Below are 20,101 nucleotides of genomic sequence, written 5' to 3'. Positions count from 1 at the left end.
GTGAACACAGCTTTACACAATTGTAAAGTGCTTTGGGTGGATGGCAATACATAATAAATTAGGGGTGTCAAAATTAATCGTTTCTTCGGTGCACCGCGATGCAGATCCAACCCTTCGGTATCAGTTCAGTAATAATCATAACCGGTTATTACTGACGTCATTTACCTCATATGCGCTCTGTCGTGAGGGAGCCGATCGCGAGTATTTATAACGCTTTAACTTATTTAAAACTCATAAACTGTGCACAATTTCACTGTGTGTGTTTGCTGGATCAGTCTTTCACTGACATATACAACAAAACCCCCTATTTCACTGAGATCAAGAGAATGAAAGTAGCCTATTCCATTTCTCTCTCTCTCTCTCTCTCTCTCTCTCTCGCTCTGTCTCTATCTCTGTCTCTCTCTCACACACACACAGTGGCCCATTTGACCTGCTGGCGTGGCTTTTCTTCTCCTCTCGGCTGTTTTACTGCGTTACTTTTGGATACAGAAACGAGCGCGTGTCTGCAGAGTTTTCTCCACCGTGTCTATCATACATCAGCTGTAAGATCGCCGCTGCCACCTGCCGCTTATCAGTGTCACTCATCTAAAAAGCGCAGCACGCAAGAGCCAATCGCAACCATTTTTGTTGAGGGTGTGACCAATCAAAGAGGTGTAAGAGAACTAGACAAGGATCAGAAATTGAGCTGGCTATTTATATTTGTTTATATTATTTGCTAAATGCTCGTTTTGTTTAAAGGTATAGTTTTATATATCTGACTGTTTGTATTAAAAGACAAAATTGTATTACAAATAATATATAAATATATTCATACATTTTATTACAAGAACTGCTGCTGTGAAGAAAATATAAAACTGTGTATTTAAAGCATCGTCAATGCACCGTGATGCACCGAAATATCGAATTGAACCGAATCAATGGCATGATAATTCTAACCAAACCGAACCGTGAGACTAGTGTAGGTTCACAACTCTATAATAAATGCTCTATATCAATAGACATTACAAGAGAACATCATCCCCATCCCAATCATCCTAGTTTCGAAAACTCTACACCGGCTCCCTCTTAGTGTTCATGATGATTTTGAAATTGTGATGCTTACATATGGTTTAAAACTTAAAATACATTTCAGAACTTTTAATGGTGTACTCTCCTGAGCATAATCTCCTTTCTTCCGATTCTGGTCTTAACACAACTGATCCAACTAATCAAGATGTTCAAGACTACTAGACACAACTAGATTAGCTGTGTTTGATTAGGGTTAAAGCAAAACTTTGCAGAGTTGTGGCCTTCCAGAAATTGAGTTTGAGACCTATGTTCTATGGTTTCTAAGTTCTGATAACTACATCTGCTGTTTACTTTAAATTTACACTTTTTTTTAAAAGTGTATGTTACCTGAAGGCTACATAACCAAGACTCTAACTCTGTAATAAGCTTCATCTCTATTTCATATCATGCCCCCATTCTTCTCATGTCAGCTGTTGATTACGGCGACCTGTGGCCCGACCAAATTCATGTTCTATTTGACTATCATACATAATGAATCAAGCTCAGACACTCGGTGCTGCAGTGCACTCTAGTGTCTTCTCCAAATCTCTCCCAATCTCCAGACCAAACCCCCGACAGCAGCTGACCTTTCATTTGATGAGCGGTTATGACAAGACCGTCCTCCTTGTCTGAGTCCTCCGGCATGTCCTGGCAAATGCCACCATGTTAATTGATTATGTGATTTCCTCTCACATATGCGTGATGGTTTTGATAGCTTAATGGGATGAAAAGATTTTCTTGGAAACGTTTGCAGAAAGGGAATGATAGTGTTGTTACATTAGAGCCATTTTTGGTCAGTCTAACACTTTCTGTAGTAGGGCTGCATGATAATGGAAAGAATTGAACATTGCAATATTTCAAGAGTTCACACTTAGCTGATGATGGATAATAAAGCATGTCTGGCATGCTGTCCTGGGAGGGAGCCCCAGGCACAAGGATCTTCCAAGCTCAGGGCTCTCTCAGGGTTTGAAGTGCGGAAGGGGAGTTTGAGCTCAGGTAGGCCTCGAGTACTCCCCTGGTTTAGTTAGGGTCTTAGACAGATTATAGGGATTGCTATGGAGTGACAAGCTGCTGACTTAAGCATTTGTGGAAGCCTGGCTGAGAGCTCACCTATAGTGCCAATTTGGTTATTCAATTAACATCTCAGGTAGCAAAGAATTCTGGCCTAGATTTGGCATAAAGCTAGCACAGCAGGTATTCATTTGGCTCTGGCATACAGCATGTGGGCCAAACATGGACAGGGTTTGGCAGAGGTGGCACCATCTTTAAGGCAGTACACAAGGCTTGGGCCTGATGTCATATGTAGTTTTTGGCCCAAATGTTAAAAATTGATATGTGGGTCATGCAAGTTTGGCTTATCTTGACCCACATTTAAAATACATTTAAATAATTTTTGAGTAAAGAAAAAATTCTACCAGTCCACTCCAAGAAAAAGCAAAGCCCATAGTGCACCTAAAGCACAATGACTCATGGGTTTATCAATTTAATTGCAGTGATGACACATCAACCTATCTGGACCAATTATGGGTTATTAACTTGGCTGAGACTTGGCCCAGGTTCATGTTTGGCCCTTGTCTGGAAGCCAGACTTGGTCCAGTTATGTACCGTAATTCACTGCGGCATGTGGGCCAAGCAAAAGCTGATTGTGTGGACCAGAGCTGGGCCAGAGAAATATTGATATGTGGGCACTCGCAAGGACTCTAACCAGTAATGTTCTTGATGCGAGGCTACAGTGCTAACAGAGCCTTAGTGCCATCTTTTATAGGAAAAGGGAAGATGAGTAGGGGTGGAAGGGGGGATTCTTCAAAACAAATATAACTAATGTAAGAATTTATATTGTGTAGGATTCATCAAATTGGTAAATCTTGTGTTAGCTTATGCGAGACCAGCTCAGTCAATCATAAAAACGTGATCTTCTAGAAATTAGTTTATACATAAACCAATTTGCTATTCTGCAATGTATATTGCAATATCAATACAATTTCACCAGATGGCTTAAATATCTCTATTCAAGCTTCATAATATTTGACTAACTCGGATGATTTTGTAAGACTTACTTTGACTTGTATTTAATTGCAGCAAATACAATAAACATCATTTAATGTGTTCCTCGTGATTTTTATAGTTTATTTTTTTCTTTAAGTAAACATGTATTTCAATTTTAGGGCTGCAACACATTTTAAAAAAGGTTGGAACAGTAAATCCTTTACCACTTTGTAATGTTGCCATTCCTTTTCACAACATGGAATGTAGGGACTGAAAACACCAAGTGATGAAGTGTTTCAGGTGTTTTCTGCAAACAAGTCTTAAGGTGAGCAACAGTACTGGGTCTTCACTATCGGATTAGGGTTAGGGTTAGGGTTAATTTTGCACTTTAAAATGCGCCACACATTTTCTATTGAGAACAGGTCGGGACTGCAGGCAGGCCAGTCAAGTACCTGTATCCTCTTTCACCAAAGCCAGGACTTTTTAATTGTCTTGCTTGAATGCATAGGTGTCCCTGAAAAAAAAAGCAGCAGCTTGTGCTCCAAAATCTCTATGTACTTTTCAACATTAGTGATCCTATCACAGAAAAGAAAGTTATCTTTATTAAGGGCACTGACACAACCCCATACCATAATAGACCCTGGCTTTTGGACTTGCTGCTGGTGACAGTCTGGATGATCCTTTTCTTCTTTAGATCAGAGCACACGGTGTTCGTTTCTCCCCAAAAAATACCTGAAATATTGATTCATCTGACCGCAGTATGGTGATGGTCCATCCTAGATGCTTCAATCCCAGAGAATTCAATGGCGCTTCTGGACATTGTTAACATAGGGCTTCTTTAGCTGACACAGTATAGTTTTAACAGGCATTTGTGGACGTAACTATGTATTGTGGTACTTGACAAAGGTTTGCCAAAGAAGTCCTGAGCCCATGTGGTTATATCGCTCATAGATGAATGATGATTCTTAATGCAGTGCCGCCTGAAGGATCAGAGATCACGGTTGTTCGGCAGATCCTATTCTTTCTAAACACACAACGTCCATTTGTTCAAAAAATACCTGAAATGTTGATTAATCAGACCTACATGCATTCGACCTGATCTACAAGCATAGATAAATACAATAAAGGAAACCATACAAATCAAATAAACAGTGTTTTACTGTTTTCCGAGAAGTCCAACAGCATTCAGGTATACAGCAATTAAATAATCAAATGTAAAAAAATTACTGCATAGTCATCGTAGTATAAACAATTCAATCAAATGAATCATTATTAAAGCTATAACATTACAATTTCTTTTAAAATCCTCATACAATCACAGGCCTCAAAGACGCATGCAAATGATCAATTATAATCCGGACCCAACATTGCATATCCTGACTATTGCGAATGATCATATTGCGATATCGATGCTGAAACGATATATCGTGCAGCCCTATTCGGTAGTATTCTTTGCCTGTCAACCAGTTATTCTATCTAAAAAAACAAGGATTCAATCTTAATTGCTTCATCCTGGCCAAAGCGTCTCATGCTGCATGCAGAGGGACCAAGACGAGTCCTGTTTACACAGAGCTTGTTAGACTGCGTCTCTCCTGGGCCTCAAACATCTGGCTCGACTCTAGAGCCAAGTATCATGCACAATCCGTCCCCCCAGCTGAAGAGGCAGATCGCCAGACCCCTCTACCTCCACTTACACCCCTGGGATTTGTTTCTGAGATTTAAACAGGTGTCCATCTGCAAGTGGCCGGTGTAACTGAGGGGCATTACCTGTCACTGCCTTTCAGAAGATCAGAAACAGGCTCTACACAAGGACACATGCAGATGCTCGATTGCACATCTAAAAAAGGCAAGGTTTGGATTGCAGTCAATCTGAATTTTTCAGACTGTCAACACTATCAGTGCAAGTGGTCAAATCAGAGCTGTAGGTGTCTTAACATGTCTATCTATCTAGTCAAATTAGTGACATTACTTATTCGATTTTGTTAGTACATTTTTTTTTCAAATGTCGGCATGTAAGTGTGTTATTCATTCATTTATTTATTTATTTATTTACTGTATTTATTTAAAGAGACATTTTAACTTCTTTCTTCTTTTCTTCCAGGTTTAAATTTTTCCTTCCTTTTCTTCTTGCTCTTTCTTTTGCTTCCTTCTTTCTTTCTTTCTTTACTCTTTCTTTCTTTCTTTCTTCTCCCTTTTTCTTTCTCATTTCCTTTGTTCCTTGCTTTTTTCATTCTTTCCTCCCATCCGTCCATCTTTCTTTCTTTACTTTCTTTTTTCCTTCTCTCCTTTTTCTTTCCGATTTGTTTTTTCTTCCTTTCTTGCTTCCTCCCTCCCACCCGTCATTCTTTCTTTCTCTCCTTTCTTCCTTTTTTCTTTCCTTAATTCCTTCCTCCCTTCCTTCTGTTCATCCATCTTTCTTTCTTTTTTCATTATTTATTGCTTTTTACCTTCTCTCCTTTTTTTTCCTTTCTGATTTTCTTTTTTCCTTCCATCCATCCATTTGTCTTTCTTTCTGTTTCTCTCTTTCCTATTTTCCTTTCTGATTTTTTCTTTTCTTCCTTTCTTCCTCCCTCTTTTCCTCTCGTCCTTTTGTCTGCCCTTCTTTCTATCTTTTTTTCTTTCTTTTTTCTTTCCTTCTTTTTCCCTTTCTGATTTCCTTTTCCTTGCTTCATTCCTTCCTCCCTTTTGTTTGTCCATCCACCCATCTTCCTTTCTCTCCTTATTTCCTGCCATTTTTCCTTCTCTTCTTTCTTTTTTCCATTATGTATTCCTTCCTTCCTTCCTTGCTTCCTTCTTTTCATCTGTCTGTCCATCTGTATTTCTTTCTTCCCATTCTTCCTTCCATTTTTCTTTCCTTCCTTCTTTCCATACTTTTATTCTTTCTGAATTCCTTCTTTACTTCCTTCTTTTTTTCTGTTTTCCCTCTTTCCTTCCAGCTTTCTGTCCTTTTCCCTTCTAGCTTTGTTTTTTTCCTTCCTTCCTATTATTCTTTCCTGCATGGTTGAATTTTTTCCCCTCCTTCTTTACTTCCTGCTCTCCTTCTTTACTTCCTGCTCTCCTTCTTTACTTACTGCTTTCGTTCTTTACTTAATTCTTTCCTTTTTTCTTTCTGTTTTCCTTCTTTCCTTCATGCCTTCTTTCTTTTCTTTCTTATTTACTTCCAGCTCTCCTTCTTTCCTTCCACCTGTCCTTTTTCTGTCCTTTGTCCTTCCTGCTTTCTTTCTTTCCTTGCTTTCTATTTTTCTTTCCAGGTAAAATTTTTCTCCTTCCTGCTCTCATTCTTTAATTACTGCTTTTTCCTCCCTTCCTTCTTTTCTTCCTGCTCTTCTGCTTTCCTCCCCCTTTTCTCCTTTTTTCCATCATTCTTTCCTACTTACTTTCCGTCCTTCCTTTTCTCCATCCTTTTCTTCATATTGCCTTTCTTTCTTTCTTTCTTTCTTTCTTTCTTTCTTTCTTTCTTTCTTTCTTTCTTTCTTTCTTTCTTTCTTCATAAACAAGAGTTATTTAATTTAGCCCCCAATTTGGGAATTCCCATACAATGCAATGTAATCATTAATGCATTTAATGTTGCTGAATATATATATATATATATATATATATATACATATACTTTACATTCAGCACTCCTTACCTCATACTGCACTAATCCAAATTACTTACATTAGATGTTATTGTAGTTTTAATTAACTGCCATAAAATGTTGTTTTTTTATATTTTATACATTCATGTTTATGTCCTTTTAAAATAGTGTTAGATAGCTTTATTTCAGTCTTTTTTAAACAGCATTTTGATTTTAACATTTTTGAACTATTTATTCATTTAATATTTCCATCTGATTACCTGTTTCTTTCATAAGCCACTATCATTTTTTCACAACTGTTTTAGTTTAAGTTAACAGTCAAAACACTGATTCAGATTCAGGAACTTAAGTAGAGTGTTAAAATCATTCTCAACCCAATTCGGAATGTTTCCAAACTGCATATCCTTTTCTTTTTCAGGCTAATAATGTCACAGTGGAGCAACAGCATATTACATCTGCTTGAATAACACAATCATTTAATGCTGGAATACACATTAAATATGTGCAATAGGACTGCACCTACAATATGTCGACCGATAACTTTCCACTCTGTGAGTTTACTTGCATTGAAAATGTGTTTGGCAAACATAAGCTGTGTATTCTAATAAGATGATAATGTGTTGCATTTAAATTTGTAACAGATTGTTCTTGTTTTCTTTTTTTGTGTGTGTGCTATTGTAGGAGTTGTGTCCTTGTCTCAAGGGCACGTCCACCCCACAGTACACGGTTTCTCCCTGAGCTTTATAGCATGTAATTTGCTGTGCTTTTTGATATGGGTCCTTTTTGATGGGCTTTTCAGCAGAAAACGGCCTGTTGTCCACCAAGCCCGAGGTGTCCTGAGGTAGCAGTTAGCTCTCTCTTTTTGTCCTCTCTCTCCCCATCTCTGTGTCTCGTCCTGTCTCCTGAGGGCTCTGACAGTGATCAAGTGTGGCTTTGCTAGACAGCGCTGATGATCAAAGGTGTCCAAGGTGACAATTCATCATGCTATCACCAAGCACGCCGATGACAAGTTGTTTTTCTGCAGGATCCATTCCTATAATTTTCAAACTGCAAAAACTTGTTACAGCACCGGCTACGGCCAAGGGGGCGTCAGGTGCTCGCTCCCGCTCTCTAAATATTCTCTGACTTCTAAAACTGACAGGCAGATGGACGGGCACCACATAAAAACGGTGGTGGGAGTAGAAGCAACTCAAAAACAGCTACTATCAATTAATCATATATTCTCAATGCGCAGCAGTAACTAACTACATGTAGTCTGGTTTATATAATCAGAAGGTTTTTTGTTTGATTAGGTTTTAAAATGCTCATAATCAGATTACTGGTATGTTTTTTTTATAAGTAATTCATGCAATGGTACTAATTGACAAATAACTTAATGCTTATTCTATACTATATCATATTGTTTATCATGTAAATGTCATATATAAATACATTTTGCAATCAGTGCTTTTCTATTTGGGAACAAGAACACCTCTCAAACAATAAACATGTATGTAAACAAATAAACAATAATACATATGCTGATGTTTAAGTGTTTTGTTTTGTTTTGTTGTTAAAAAAGAAATATGAAATATTTCTATTTAAAATATAATATTTAATTAGTTACATTTTATTTATAATAACTCATTTTATTTGTTTATTTCATTTGTTTGGTTGTTTAGTTGTTCGTTTGTTTGTTAAATCATTTATTTATTCCTTCAATCATTTGTTCACTTATTCATTCGTTCAATCAATCATTCATAAATTTTTTCCTTCAATCATTCTTTTATTTGTTCATCGATTCATTCGTTCATTAATTTATTCATTCATTGAATAAATGAATGTTTGTTCATTTACCCCAGATTGGGTTATCCCATGTAATATTTAATGCATCGGATCTTTCTAAAAAAGTTCTGAATATATTTTATCTCTCCTTATTAATAAACACATTTAAATCTGTTTTAGAAACAGGTCAGTCCAAATGTAATCTAAAAGTAATCCAAAATTAATTACGATAGATTACCTAATATTAATACAGATTACATTACTGACTTCATTTCCCCAATGTTATTACCTTTCCAAGGCGCATAAAATGTATGCATTTCAGCATCAAATGCATTTAGCATTGCTGAAAAAGATCTGAATACTTTGTATGTTATTTTCCTTTTTAATAATTACATAAAATAATTACAAAATTTTAAATAAATTATTTAATGATAATTACTGACTATTTTATGTAATTTCTTTTTCAAGGCGCATGATCTTTATGCATTCTAGCTTCAAATGCATTTGATTTTGCTGAAAAAGGTCTGAATATATATATATATATATATATATATATATATATATATATATATATATATATATATATATATATATATATATATATATATATATATATATTATTTTTTTTCCCTTTCATAATCATATTTAAAATTTGTTTTAAAAACAAGTCAGTCAAGTCAGTGATTACAATTACAGATTAAGATTTAAGATTTGATGTTGCTGAAAAAGTTCTGAATATTCATTAATTCATTCATTTTCTTTTTGGCTTAGTCCCTTTATTAATCTGGGGTCGCCAAAGTGGAATGAACCGCCAACTTATCCAGCATTTGTTTTACACAGTGGATGCCCTTCCAGCCGCAACCCATCACTGGGAAACATTCATAGACACTCATTCACACACTTGTACTCTACGGTCAATTTCACCTATAGAGCATGTCTTTGGACTGTGGGGGAAACCGGAGCACCTGGAGGAAACCCATGCAAACACGGAGAGAACATGCAAACTCCACACAGAAATACCAACTGACCCAGCCGAGGCTCAAACCAGTGACCTTCTTGCTGTGAGACGAACGTGCTACCCACTGCGCCACCTAGTTCTGAATATATGCTATCTTTTTTTTTTAAAACCTTATGTAATCTAAAAGTAATCCAAAAAGAGTTAGCTGATCTCTAATATCAATACAGATTACATCCCTGACTACATTTTCCCCATGTAAATACCTTTCCAAAGCATATAGACTTAATACATTTCACCTTCAAATGCAATTGATATTGCTGAAAAAGATCTGAATATATGTTATCTTCTCTTTTTTTAATCACTTTCAAATCGGTTTTAGAAACAGGTCAGTCCAAATGTAATCTAAAAGTAATCCAAAAAGAGTTACAATACATTTCCTAATTATCACTGCAGACCGCATTCCTGACTACATTATGCAATTACTTTTTCAGAGCACATAAACTTTATGCAATTCAGGTTTTCAGTAATAGAATACAGTTTTACTGTTATGTAACTTGAGATTAATCTTGTTCATAATGTGAATGGTTAATTAATCGAACATCCCAGTATATTTAGGCTGAATATAGCACTCTATTCAGAGATGCTTTATGGATTGTTTACAGCTCTGTCCTAAATATAGGTCAGGCTTCACTCTTTTTCTTTCTCTCATCATCACTTTCCTATCTTTCATTGCCACAAATCCATACTGTCCAGAGTGGTGAAGTAATCTGACAGGTTGTAATGTGTTAAGGGAGCTTGTGCCAGTGTGTGTGTGTGTGCTCAAGGTCATACAGCACCAGTATATAGGGCACTGCACAGTAGGGACGGATGTGTACTACGGCAGACCCCAGCCCTTCCTGGGAAGTAAAACGGTACACCTGCTATCAACGTGATGAATTGTGTCTTAGAGCAGTAGGGCTTGACCAATCATAGGCGTCCGAGCTACTTTAACCGTGTAATAGGTGTGAACAGGAGCATGTAGATTTGGGTTATGCTTTCAAAGTCACCGAAATTAATAATAAATATAAAAAAGAAACACGCACACATATGGTCGCTTTTTTCCTCCTTGTAAACAGAAGTTCTTCGGCGAGAAAAGTTGGCTAGTTTAGAGCTAACAACTCCAGAGTCCGAATTAAAATGACATAATTGCCAGAGGAGTAAGTAATATGAATAATAGATGCCGTGTCTGGCTGTAATTAGTGGTCAACAGCCTCACCCGCGGCAACAAGGCCTGTTACCATGCCAGAGGCTACAGCAATTACCATGCATTTATCTCTATGGTTGTGACATTCTGTGCTTATTGTCGAGGTCTCGAAAGGAGAGACACAGCATTAAAAAAAAAAAGAGCACAGCAGGAAAGTAAAAGAAAGATGCACAAGAAAGCTGGATGGCAAGGAAAGTAAAACAGGGGCAGGGGAAGCCATATGGACAGCACGAGTGTAGGAGTATTTAATATGACAGAGCTCCAAAATACGCACAAATGAACAAATCAGTCTAATCAGACAAGTTTCAAGTAATTAAATCCTTCCTTGTAAAAATAAAAAGGCACTTTCATGTCAAATGTTCAGCGAATGCTGCGACTCAACAGCCAATTATTTTACGCGAGAATAAAAGTTTTTCCTCGGCTTCCTGTTTTTCTTGATGCCCCTATATAAGTTTGGGAGATCTTGACACGATATAAAACAGCAGTCAGAAACCCGAGATGCAATCCGAAGCACAGTTCTTGCACAGAACACTGATATATTTGGTAACAGGAATTGATACAAACCGGCACCTTTGGCCTTCCAAGACACCCCTCCTCCACAGGGTTTCACAGCACTCAAGAAAACATCATTTTGAAATGGGAAGTCTGCCATTTCCTTCTTGATTTTTTTTTTTTTACCATGCGCAGTGTTAACCTGATGACAGGATGAGAGATGGCAATGACGGTGACAGGTGCGAGAGAGAGCACAGGTGCCATTCTATGATACCGTAGCAGGATTTATGCCCGCTCTTGCACAGCAAGACGTCCAGCCCGAGCAGCTGCCGCAACCCTGCGCCGAGGAAAGCTAAGAGCTTTTAATTAGCCAGCCCCATTGCCATTAATTACCTCCAGGAGCCATTTGCCACGCCGCATCTTCGCGCACATCTCTGAGACGGTGCTTCCTGTTGCCTTCGAGTACCCCACCTCACATCAATCTGCTGCTTTATGACTGTGGGATTTACAGCTGCAGTCGTTCTTTCACAGTAGGAGAGGCACATGAAATTAGAAAGCAAAAGAAAATGAGGACGAGAAAGACAAGGGATGGTGAGATTTAATGACGTGACATACCCGCCATCCCGGGAAGTCTCCTGCGCATGAATTCGGCGGCCTCTGCACGCTCGTCTCTTCATTGCGAAGAGGCTTTATGCCAGAGATTAGTTTTCCGAACGACTTGCGGTGCAGTCGGTCCCAGGTTTTTCTCGAGGAAACAGGGTAGGATTCATTGCCCCGGCTAATTTAATTTCTCCCCATTGTACAAGCTGGATGATGAGGTCATCAGTCAGCACCGAAACCTCCGACAGTCACTGCCGCTGCCAACAACGTGATAAAGACAAGTAATAACGCTTAAGTTCCTCAGATTTATCCTTCAGAGAGCGAATATTATAATCTGCGAGCATAACTCACAACTGAAATATTTATATCTGCTTCCTTGCACTTCTGAGAGTGTGGAGATACTTCTGAACCACTGAATCCATTGCTCATTTGCTGAGCAAAAGCACTTTTTCAAGCCCTGTGCGTCAGGTACTTCGTACGTAATATGGAGCAATTATCATTTGTGTGCGCTGGGCATCTAACTGCCATTATAAATCTACAATATTTATTTTCACATGGTGTAAGGCCATTTTGAGGCGAACACAAAAAATAGCGTGCTGTTGGGATGCATGCTTCAGGGGCAACATGTTCGACAACTTTAACAGCAAGGTGACATGCTGAGAGAGCAAATTGGCAATGGTTTCTTTTTAAAACGGACTTTTGTCAGCACATTAAGGGGATCCTGCGAGGTATTCGCGTCCTCTCCTGGTATCAGCCCAAGTATGGAAGCTGGCGATACAAAGAGAGAAGTTTGGTGACCTTTTATGGTGTCATGTCCAACCCTGGAGAGCAAACAAGTGCTGGATGTGCAGTAGGCACCTCGACTCCAGCCAAAGGACAAAGAAATGTGGGATACAGATGACTCATCATCTCAGGTGAGTGGACAGACATGTCTACAGAAAAAGAGAGGGGCTGTAAAGGGAATTCTCTTGTATTGACTGATGCAAACTGTGAGGGCACACTGGCTGGACAGTAACAACTAGATTTTTACATTTTATGAAAAGTCCATGTGCAATACTCGGCACCATGATGCCCCATGGTGTCACTACAGAACTCTGGGTGTTTTTAGAGCAGTGTTAGGTAGTTGTTTTTGGTGTTCAGAGTGGTTGCTTCCCTATGAACAAAACGCATGCTAAAAAATAAGAGTTCAGAACACGGATATGACATCCAATGAGTGTATGACTGTGACAATAGCCTCTTTCACACAGTGGTAGCGGTAAATTTCCGGAATGACTTTACTGGTACATCTAAAAAATTGCTGTTCACACAGGCAAGGAGATTCTGGAATTTTTAGGGAAACGACATCTATTCCAATCTATTCCATCAACATTATATGTTTAAAAAGTGATGTGCAATAGACATCAACTGGACATGTCTTTGCGCAGTGGGGGGAAAATTCCATCCAAGCGCTGCTATTTCTACAGAGCTTGTTCTGTTTCTGTATTTGGACTTCCATTTGGGCTTCCAAAGGACACGACACAAAGACATATATATATATATATATATATATATATATATAAAACATATATAGCTAGCATTATACAAAAGACAGCTTCCAAAATCTCTCCCAGTTCAGTGCTGTATTTGGCTAAAAACTCCACCAACCATAACAGATAAAGCTGTGGATTGTGAGCCACAATTTGTAAGTGTTTTTATTTGTTCAACTTGATCTATTACATGCACAGTTTCTAGCGTTAACGGTATGTTGTAGCAAGGATGTAAACAAGGATGTAAACAACAGCAAATGCTGTTTGGCACTGCTAGCAATTTAGTAAAAAATTCCTATTCATCCATCAAACTGCTGTAAACACACACAGTCATCACCAGCACTGTAGTGTCTCTCTATGCGGCTGCTTTTCCTGCATTCTACATCTCAAATAACAAACTCGCAAAAGATACATTACATTACAATACTAATATATGTGAATGACACATGTCTGATTTTATTTTGCAGAGCAGGCATGAGATTCAACTGTGTTCTCTTGTGTCATTTTCTGTCTGATTCAGATATAAACTGATATGGTTAACAGCTACTCAGGGGTGTATTTCCCAAAACCATCGATAGCCAACTAAGGTCACAAGTTCCATCGTTACTAACATAGTTAGTTGATTTGCTGCTTTCCAAATCCATCATTCCAACGAACATTCGCAAACTATGTCGCAAACTTGTGCACTTGCAACTACACCTCTGGAGCTGTAGTTAGAAACATAGTTCCTGGATAACTCCTACTTATTTAGCGATCTTCATGTATACAACTGTGCACCCTTAGGAGTGCACTTTGAAAACATTGATGTCATTTTGAACACAGCCTCACGACGAAAGCTGTAGGTGACCTTTTATTTAAAAGTGCAATTTATGTTACGTCTCCAAAGCTTGTAAAAACAAACAAACAAACAAAAAAAAAACACAGCATATGTTAATGCTTTAAATTTATTGTAGGCTATTTAAGTATCTGTACTGTATATAACACGGGCCTGTTGGTTAGAATATTTCTGCAGTGGTTTGCATGTCAAATTGTAAAAGTGGACTTTTCAAAAAATAAAAATCTATATCTTAATAATAATAATAATAATAATCATCATCATCAAAAAAACAAATTGTTGGGTTGTTCTTTAAAGAAGTAGTTACTCCACTGTGTTAAGAGCATCATTATGGCCGTTTTACGTTACAACTAACGTGGTTCAAACGATGGATCTGTGACAGAGAAACTACGGGTTTTGGGAAACACTCGTCACTACATCGTTCTTTTCCCAACTGATGCATCGTACTATGATAGTTCAGCCACTAGTTACATCGTTGTTTGGGAAACGCACCCCTGATTGACTGTGTTTACACAGCGCAAAAGTGCGTGCTTGTGTGGGGCGTGACACTTTTCCTGGTTACGTGGAGCCAATCGGCGAATCACAGAACATTATGTTAGCTGACAAATCAAAGCCTCTTGAGGGCAGGCTTTTGGAGGAAGCAGGAAATATGACAGTGGTTTTAATGTTAGCCGAGTAGCCATATATAGGAAAACAAATGATGTGATTTTTTTTACAAATGAAGCATGAGCACACATTCATTTGCATTTTATAAACACAAAAAAGCCTTAAAAATACCCTCTAGACAACTCCTTTAATATCCAAAGTGATCCTGTTTTTTATGTGATATTCCAGTCTCTAGATTTAGCTGGTAGCCTGAATCACTTCTTACATATTTTCCACATAAATACCTTAATATATGGTATACCTCAATAGATGTCTTTCAAATGACAACTAAAAGCAGATATTGTTTATATTGCTGGTGAACCTCCCCATTTGAGCATTTCCTCTTAGAAACATCCACAAAGTTTCCTTTCTTACCAACCTCAGCGAAAAAGTAGAAGCATGTTTATCGCAGAGCTCGCTGTATGGCTTGTATCTTAATGAGCTACATTTCTCTGGGAGATAACTTTGATGTAGCACTGCCATTTTCAAATGAGTTGTAATGAGTAACCCAGCTGGCTTCCAATTGCCATGCAAACATGCCTCCACAACATTAATAAATTTCTACATCTGAAGTAGTGGGCATAAATCACAGATCGGGGTGCATTAGCCGCGGCTAATTTCAACATGCTTACCATTCTTATCTCCCGAACGTGAAAGTGACCCCGCTTCCCACTGTAATACCGCCGTCTCCTTCACAGCTGCTTTCTAATTCTTCACCTGTGGCCTATGTAATTGATTCCCCATCCCTCCGCTGTCAGGGGTCACAAAGTCACTTTTGTGCTTGTGGTTTGACTGTTGCTATCCATGACAAGAACTTGGTTTATTGACCAAAAAAAAAAAAAAAAAAAACGAGAGAAAGAGAGAGAAAAGAATCACCAGATTTTTTTTTCCCGTCAACGCATGACTTGGCCTGAGTAATTAGAGTGTCAAGAGTCGAAATGTCAGAGAGAAAGATAGAAATTCAATTTACCTCCTGCTCTGTTTCTCTGGTGTGGAACTATCACGGCTTCCCATGAGCAGCTCTGCTGAATTTTTTCAGCCGCTGTTTTATCGGTGCCGTCAGTAGGTGCTTCCTTTTAGCCAATAATAGATGTCTGCAACTGCTGTCAGCTGTGCATTAATGTTAAAGCTTGTTAGCAGCTTTTAACAACAGCATGGATTGTGTTTTGTGTGTAACAAAAGATTAAATCAAAAAGGCATGCTTGTGCGTGCATCTGAATGCGCGGCTCGTACAATGCGCAACAGCGGTTCCTTTGAACTAAAGCAACTCAGGCATCTCCTAAAATAGCTATCTTCATTCTCTGGTTTAATTTTTTAATTTAAATTGTAATTTGCTGCCAGGCGCACTCACTTGCTTGCAAAATGTCATCATCATAGTTGTAATTCACTTATTGTTCTTCTCTTAGCAGATGCTTTCTTATTCAAAGCAACTTGCTGTGCGTTTGTATTACATCTCATGTCTCTTTGACTCTCTAGGTTTCAAGTAAACGTAAGATCAAAACTTATTTTAAGACCACCAAGGACAATAGCTATAATTGTATTTGAATTTGTAAAGTTTTAAAGGGATACTTACCCAAAACATGTACATTTACTCACCCTCAAGAGGTTCCAAACCTCTGTTTTCTGTTGAACACTAAAGCCGATATTTAGAAACAATCTATGGTCAGGTTTGATGTCCATAGTAGGAAAACAAATACTATGGAAGTCAATGGTTACATGCTTCCAAATTTCGTCAAAATATAATATTTTGTGTTCAACAGAAGAAAGAAATCCATAAAGGTTCGAAACAAGTAAAGGGTGAGTAAATGATCACATAAATTTCATTTTTGAGCGAACTATCTCTTTATTAAAAGGGACAGGAAAGGCAACTGAAAGTTTACCACCTTTCTCCAGGAATTTAAGTGACTTTAAATGTGGCATGCTGTTGGTGCCAGACTGGCTGGTCTGAGTATTTCAGAAACTGCTGATCTGCTAGGATTTTCACGCACTACCATCTCTAGGGTTTACATAATATGGTCTGAGAAAAAGAGAAAATATCCAGTGAGCTGCAGTGCTGTGGGCTCAAATGCCAAAAGTCAGAGGAGAATGGCCAGACTGGTTCAAGCTAATAGAATACCAGCAGTAGTCAAATAACCACTCTTTACTAAAGAGGTCTGCCGAATAGCATCTCTGAATGCACAACACGTCCAACCTTGAGGCAGATGAGATACAGCAGCAGACGAATACATCGGGTGCCACTCCTGTCAGCCAAGAACAGGAAACTGAGCTACAATTCACACAGGCTCAGCAAAATTGGACAATAGAAGATTAGAAAAATATCTGATCTGTGGCCTGGTCTGATGAGTCTCAATTTCTGCTACGACATTTGGATTGTAGGGTCAGATTTTGTCATCAATCTCATTCCTGGAGGTTCGGTGCCCTGCAGGGTTTAGCTCCAACTTGCCTCAACACACCTGCCTGAGTGTTACAAGTATACCCAGTAAGACCTTGATTAGCTTGTTCATGTGTGTTTGATTAGGGTTGAAGCTAAATCTGCAGAACACCGGACCTCCAGGAACAAGTTTGGTGAGCTCTGATATATGTTATAAATACCAGTTCTTTTTCACTTGTTCACTCAGAGTTATGCCAGACACTATATACTGGCTTGTTCCCTCCTTCAGGGAACATCTGTAACCAAGACTTTTGAAATATCAAACAGCATAGCAAGTGGCATAACAAATTGTGTTTTGTGGTCATGAAATCACATTCTTCAGAAAAGTGTAAGTTTCCAAAGGGTAAGTTTTTGAAAAGATAAACATTATTGTGTCTGTGTAAAGGAAACAACAACATAGTTTTATGAAAGCTGTGATTTAATATATACATCATATTATGTATTCAGTCTATACAGTAGGTATACAAAAGGCCTTGACTACCAAAACAGCAGCAACAGATTACAGGACTTGTTTGTGTTAGTAAGTGCATTTGTAAATGCAAATAGTTACTTCACAAAGAGATATCAATTACAGGCCTGGTATTCTGGTATTAAATTTTTTTGACAACAATGTCATCTTTATGTGCAACTTTTCAAAAATTATATTCGGTTTTACAGATTTTTGTTCTTTAAATTCTCAAATTAGTCTGATCATTCATTGAATTATCATCCACTTTATGTAAACTTGATTAGCCAATACAGTACAGATACAGCTCAAATTAATTTTTCTTTCATTATTCAGAGATTGAGGTTTTCTAAAATGAGCACACCAAAGACCTCAAATGCAGATCTATTGATGAATGAGGAGTTATATTTCAGCATCACACAAAGTATCAGGATTACTTCACATCCTCATTTGTGTGACCGAATATCACAAACCAAGTCTTATGTTCCATGGGTATATTTTTGACAATAGCCAAAAATGGTTATTTATACAGCCAAATATACAACACAGGTTTATTCTGAAAACGTACCCCTATATACATTTCTGGAAAGCACCAAATACATCCCAGGAGCTACGTTTTTTGTAGTTTTGTTTCCACTGTCAAACGACTGACCGGTTGACTGACCCTCCTTCCCTAAACCCAACTGATAGCGTTTTTAAAAGCACCGATTGACCCACCCACCCACTTCCCTAATTCAACCGAGAGTGTTTTCAAAAGCAATCCAGAAAAATAAAAGCCCTCGCAGCCGCCTGACTTTTAGCACCTTTTAAGATTTTACCATATTCTTAACCTGTTGTTTACTTTGCTTCTGATTGAGTCTTATCTGCTTTCTAGAACTGTTCTTCGCCAGACTTGAACCCCGTCGTCATGGTCAACTCCTCTCTGTGTCTGAAGTCCACCAACGTACATGGCAAGCTAACTGGACAAACTGATAACAGCAGGACAGCCATCCATACAGAGGTAAGCTGTAAGCTGGTAGCTCAAAAAGGAACAGCGTCATACTGCCTTGTAGCATCTGTTTTAAAGACGAAATGCAGTTATATGACTTCTGGCTACATAATTAGCAATATCCGAAAAAATATATAGAGCTACTTTTTCAGAATGAGTCTATATTGACCTCAAAATATTATGCAATTCTGAGTGTGCCTCACACAAGTGAATGGGCTTGACAAACCACCTGTAGAAATACTTTTCTCTCTATACACAAACAAACCCATTTCAGAACTCAATTCTCTGAGCACTAGAAATTATTTTATCTTGTGTGTATTACGTCTTTCTGTTGAATCGCTGAATGCCTCCTCAATTGAAAATCGCTTTGAGCAAAAGCTTCTGCTAAAAGGCTAAATGTAAATAAAATTAAATATCATGTTCCATAAATATATTTGTAACTTCTAGCTGCAAATATTTACTCATTAATTTTCTTTTCTGTTTAGTACCTTTATTAATCTGGGCTCGCCCCAGCGGAAAGAACCGCCACCTTATCTAGCATATGTTTTTACACAATGGATGCCCTTCTAGCTGCAACTCAACACTGGGAAACACCCATGCACTCTTGCATTTACACTCATATGGCCAATTTAGATTATTCAATTCACCTACACCACATGTCTTTAGACTGTAGGGGAAACCAGAGTAAACCCAGAGGAAGCCCAAGCGAACACAGGGAGAACATGCAAACTCCACACAGAAATGCCAACTGACCCAGCCAGGGCACAAACCAGCAATCTTCTTGCTGTGAGACAATCTCGCCTCTGTGACGCCCCAACTGCAAATATATAAAAACTTATTTTTATGAGCAATATGCATTTCACACAACATTAAAAGCAATGTTCTCCTTATTTATATTTTTTGAACTCTTAGATTCTAGATTTTTAAATACTGGCTAAATGTTGTGCTAAAAAACTATGATTAAATATAAATGAAATGCTTATTTATTTAAATTTCAGATGTTGTAAATTTAAATTAAAATCTTTTCTCAAGTAATCAAAATTCCAACAAACAAACAAACAAACAAACAAACAAACAAACAAACAAACAAAAAAACACTTATTATTGGTTCTGTCGTCCAGGGTCACATTTTGAAATTTTTGGAGCACCCCCATTTGACTTTACATTGAAAAAAAAAAAAGTTAATGATTTATTAAAAAGTCACCATTTGTGTTATGAATACTTACTAACTTCTTATTACAGATATTCTCTGATGACACATCAGCTCTCTCCACCTCCACCCGTCAGACATGGATGAGCTCCACACTTCCACACAGCCCTCCCCGCCCTCCACGCGTCTGCCTTTCACAAATCATACCCAGAGAGGTGTCTTCAATAAATTCTGTGCGGGGAACACCTGCTGATTTCTGAAATTGGATAATTATAAGGAAAATGAGTGAGCAGCAGTGGGCTGCGAGACGGCGTTGTTTCTAATGGTACCTATTAAATAACAGAGCGCATAAGCTCTTGGCTTTTTTATGCACGCATCAGGACGACACTGCTGCAGATCTGTTTTTTGGAC

General features: G+C 38.1%; 1 long non-coding RNA gene across 1 annotated transcript in view; it reads right to left on the bottom strand.

Annotated features, from left to right (window-relative positions):
• The window catches only part of LOC141386170 (uncharacterized), a 197,656-nt gene that overhangs the window by 101,229 nt on the left and 76,326 nt on the right, over nt 1-20,101 (bottom strand). The window lies entirely within an intron of this gene.

This window comes from Danio rerio, chromosome 6 (genome assembly GCF_052040795.2).
Source record: "Danio rerio strain M-AB ecotype USA chromosome 6, GRCz13ab, whole genome shotgun sequence".
NCBI classification, from domain to species: domain Eukaryota; kingdom Metazoa; phylum Chordata; class Actinopteri; order Cypriniformes; family Danionidae; genus Danio; species Danio rerio.
Note: the sequence above shows the minus strand (reverse complement) of the source record. Positions and strands in the feature narration are given on the sequence as shown.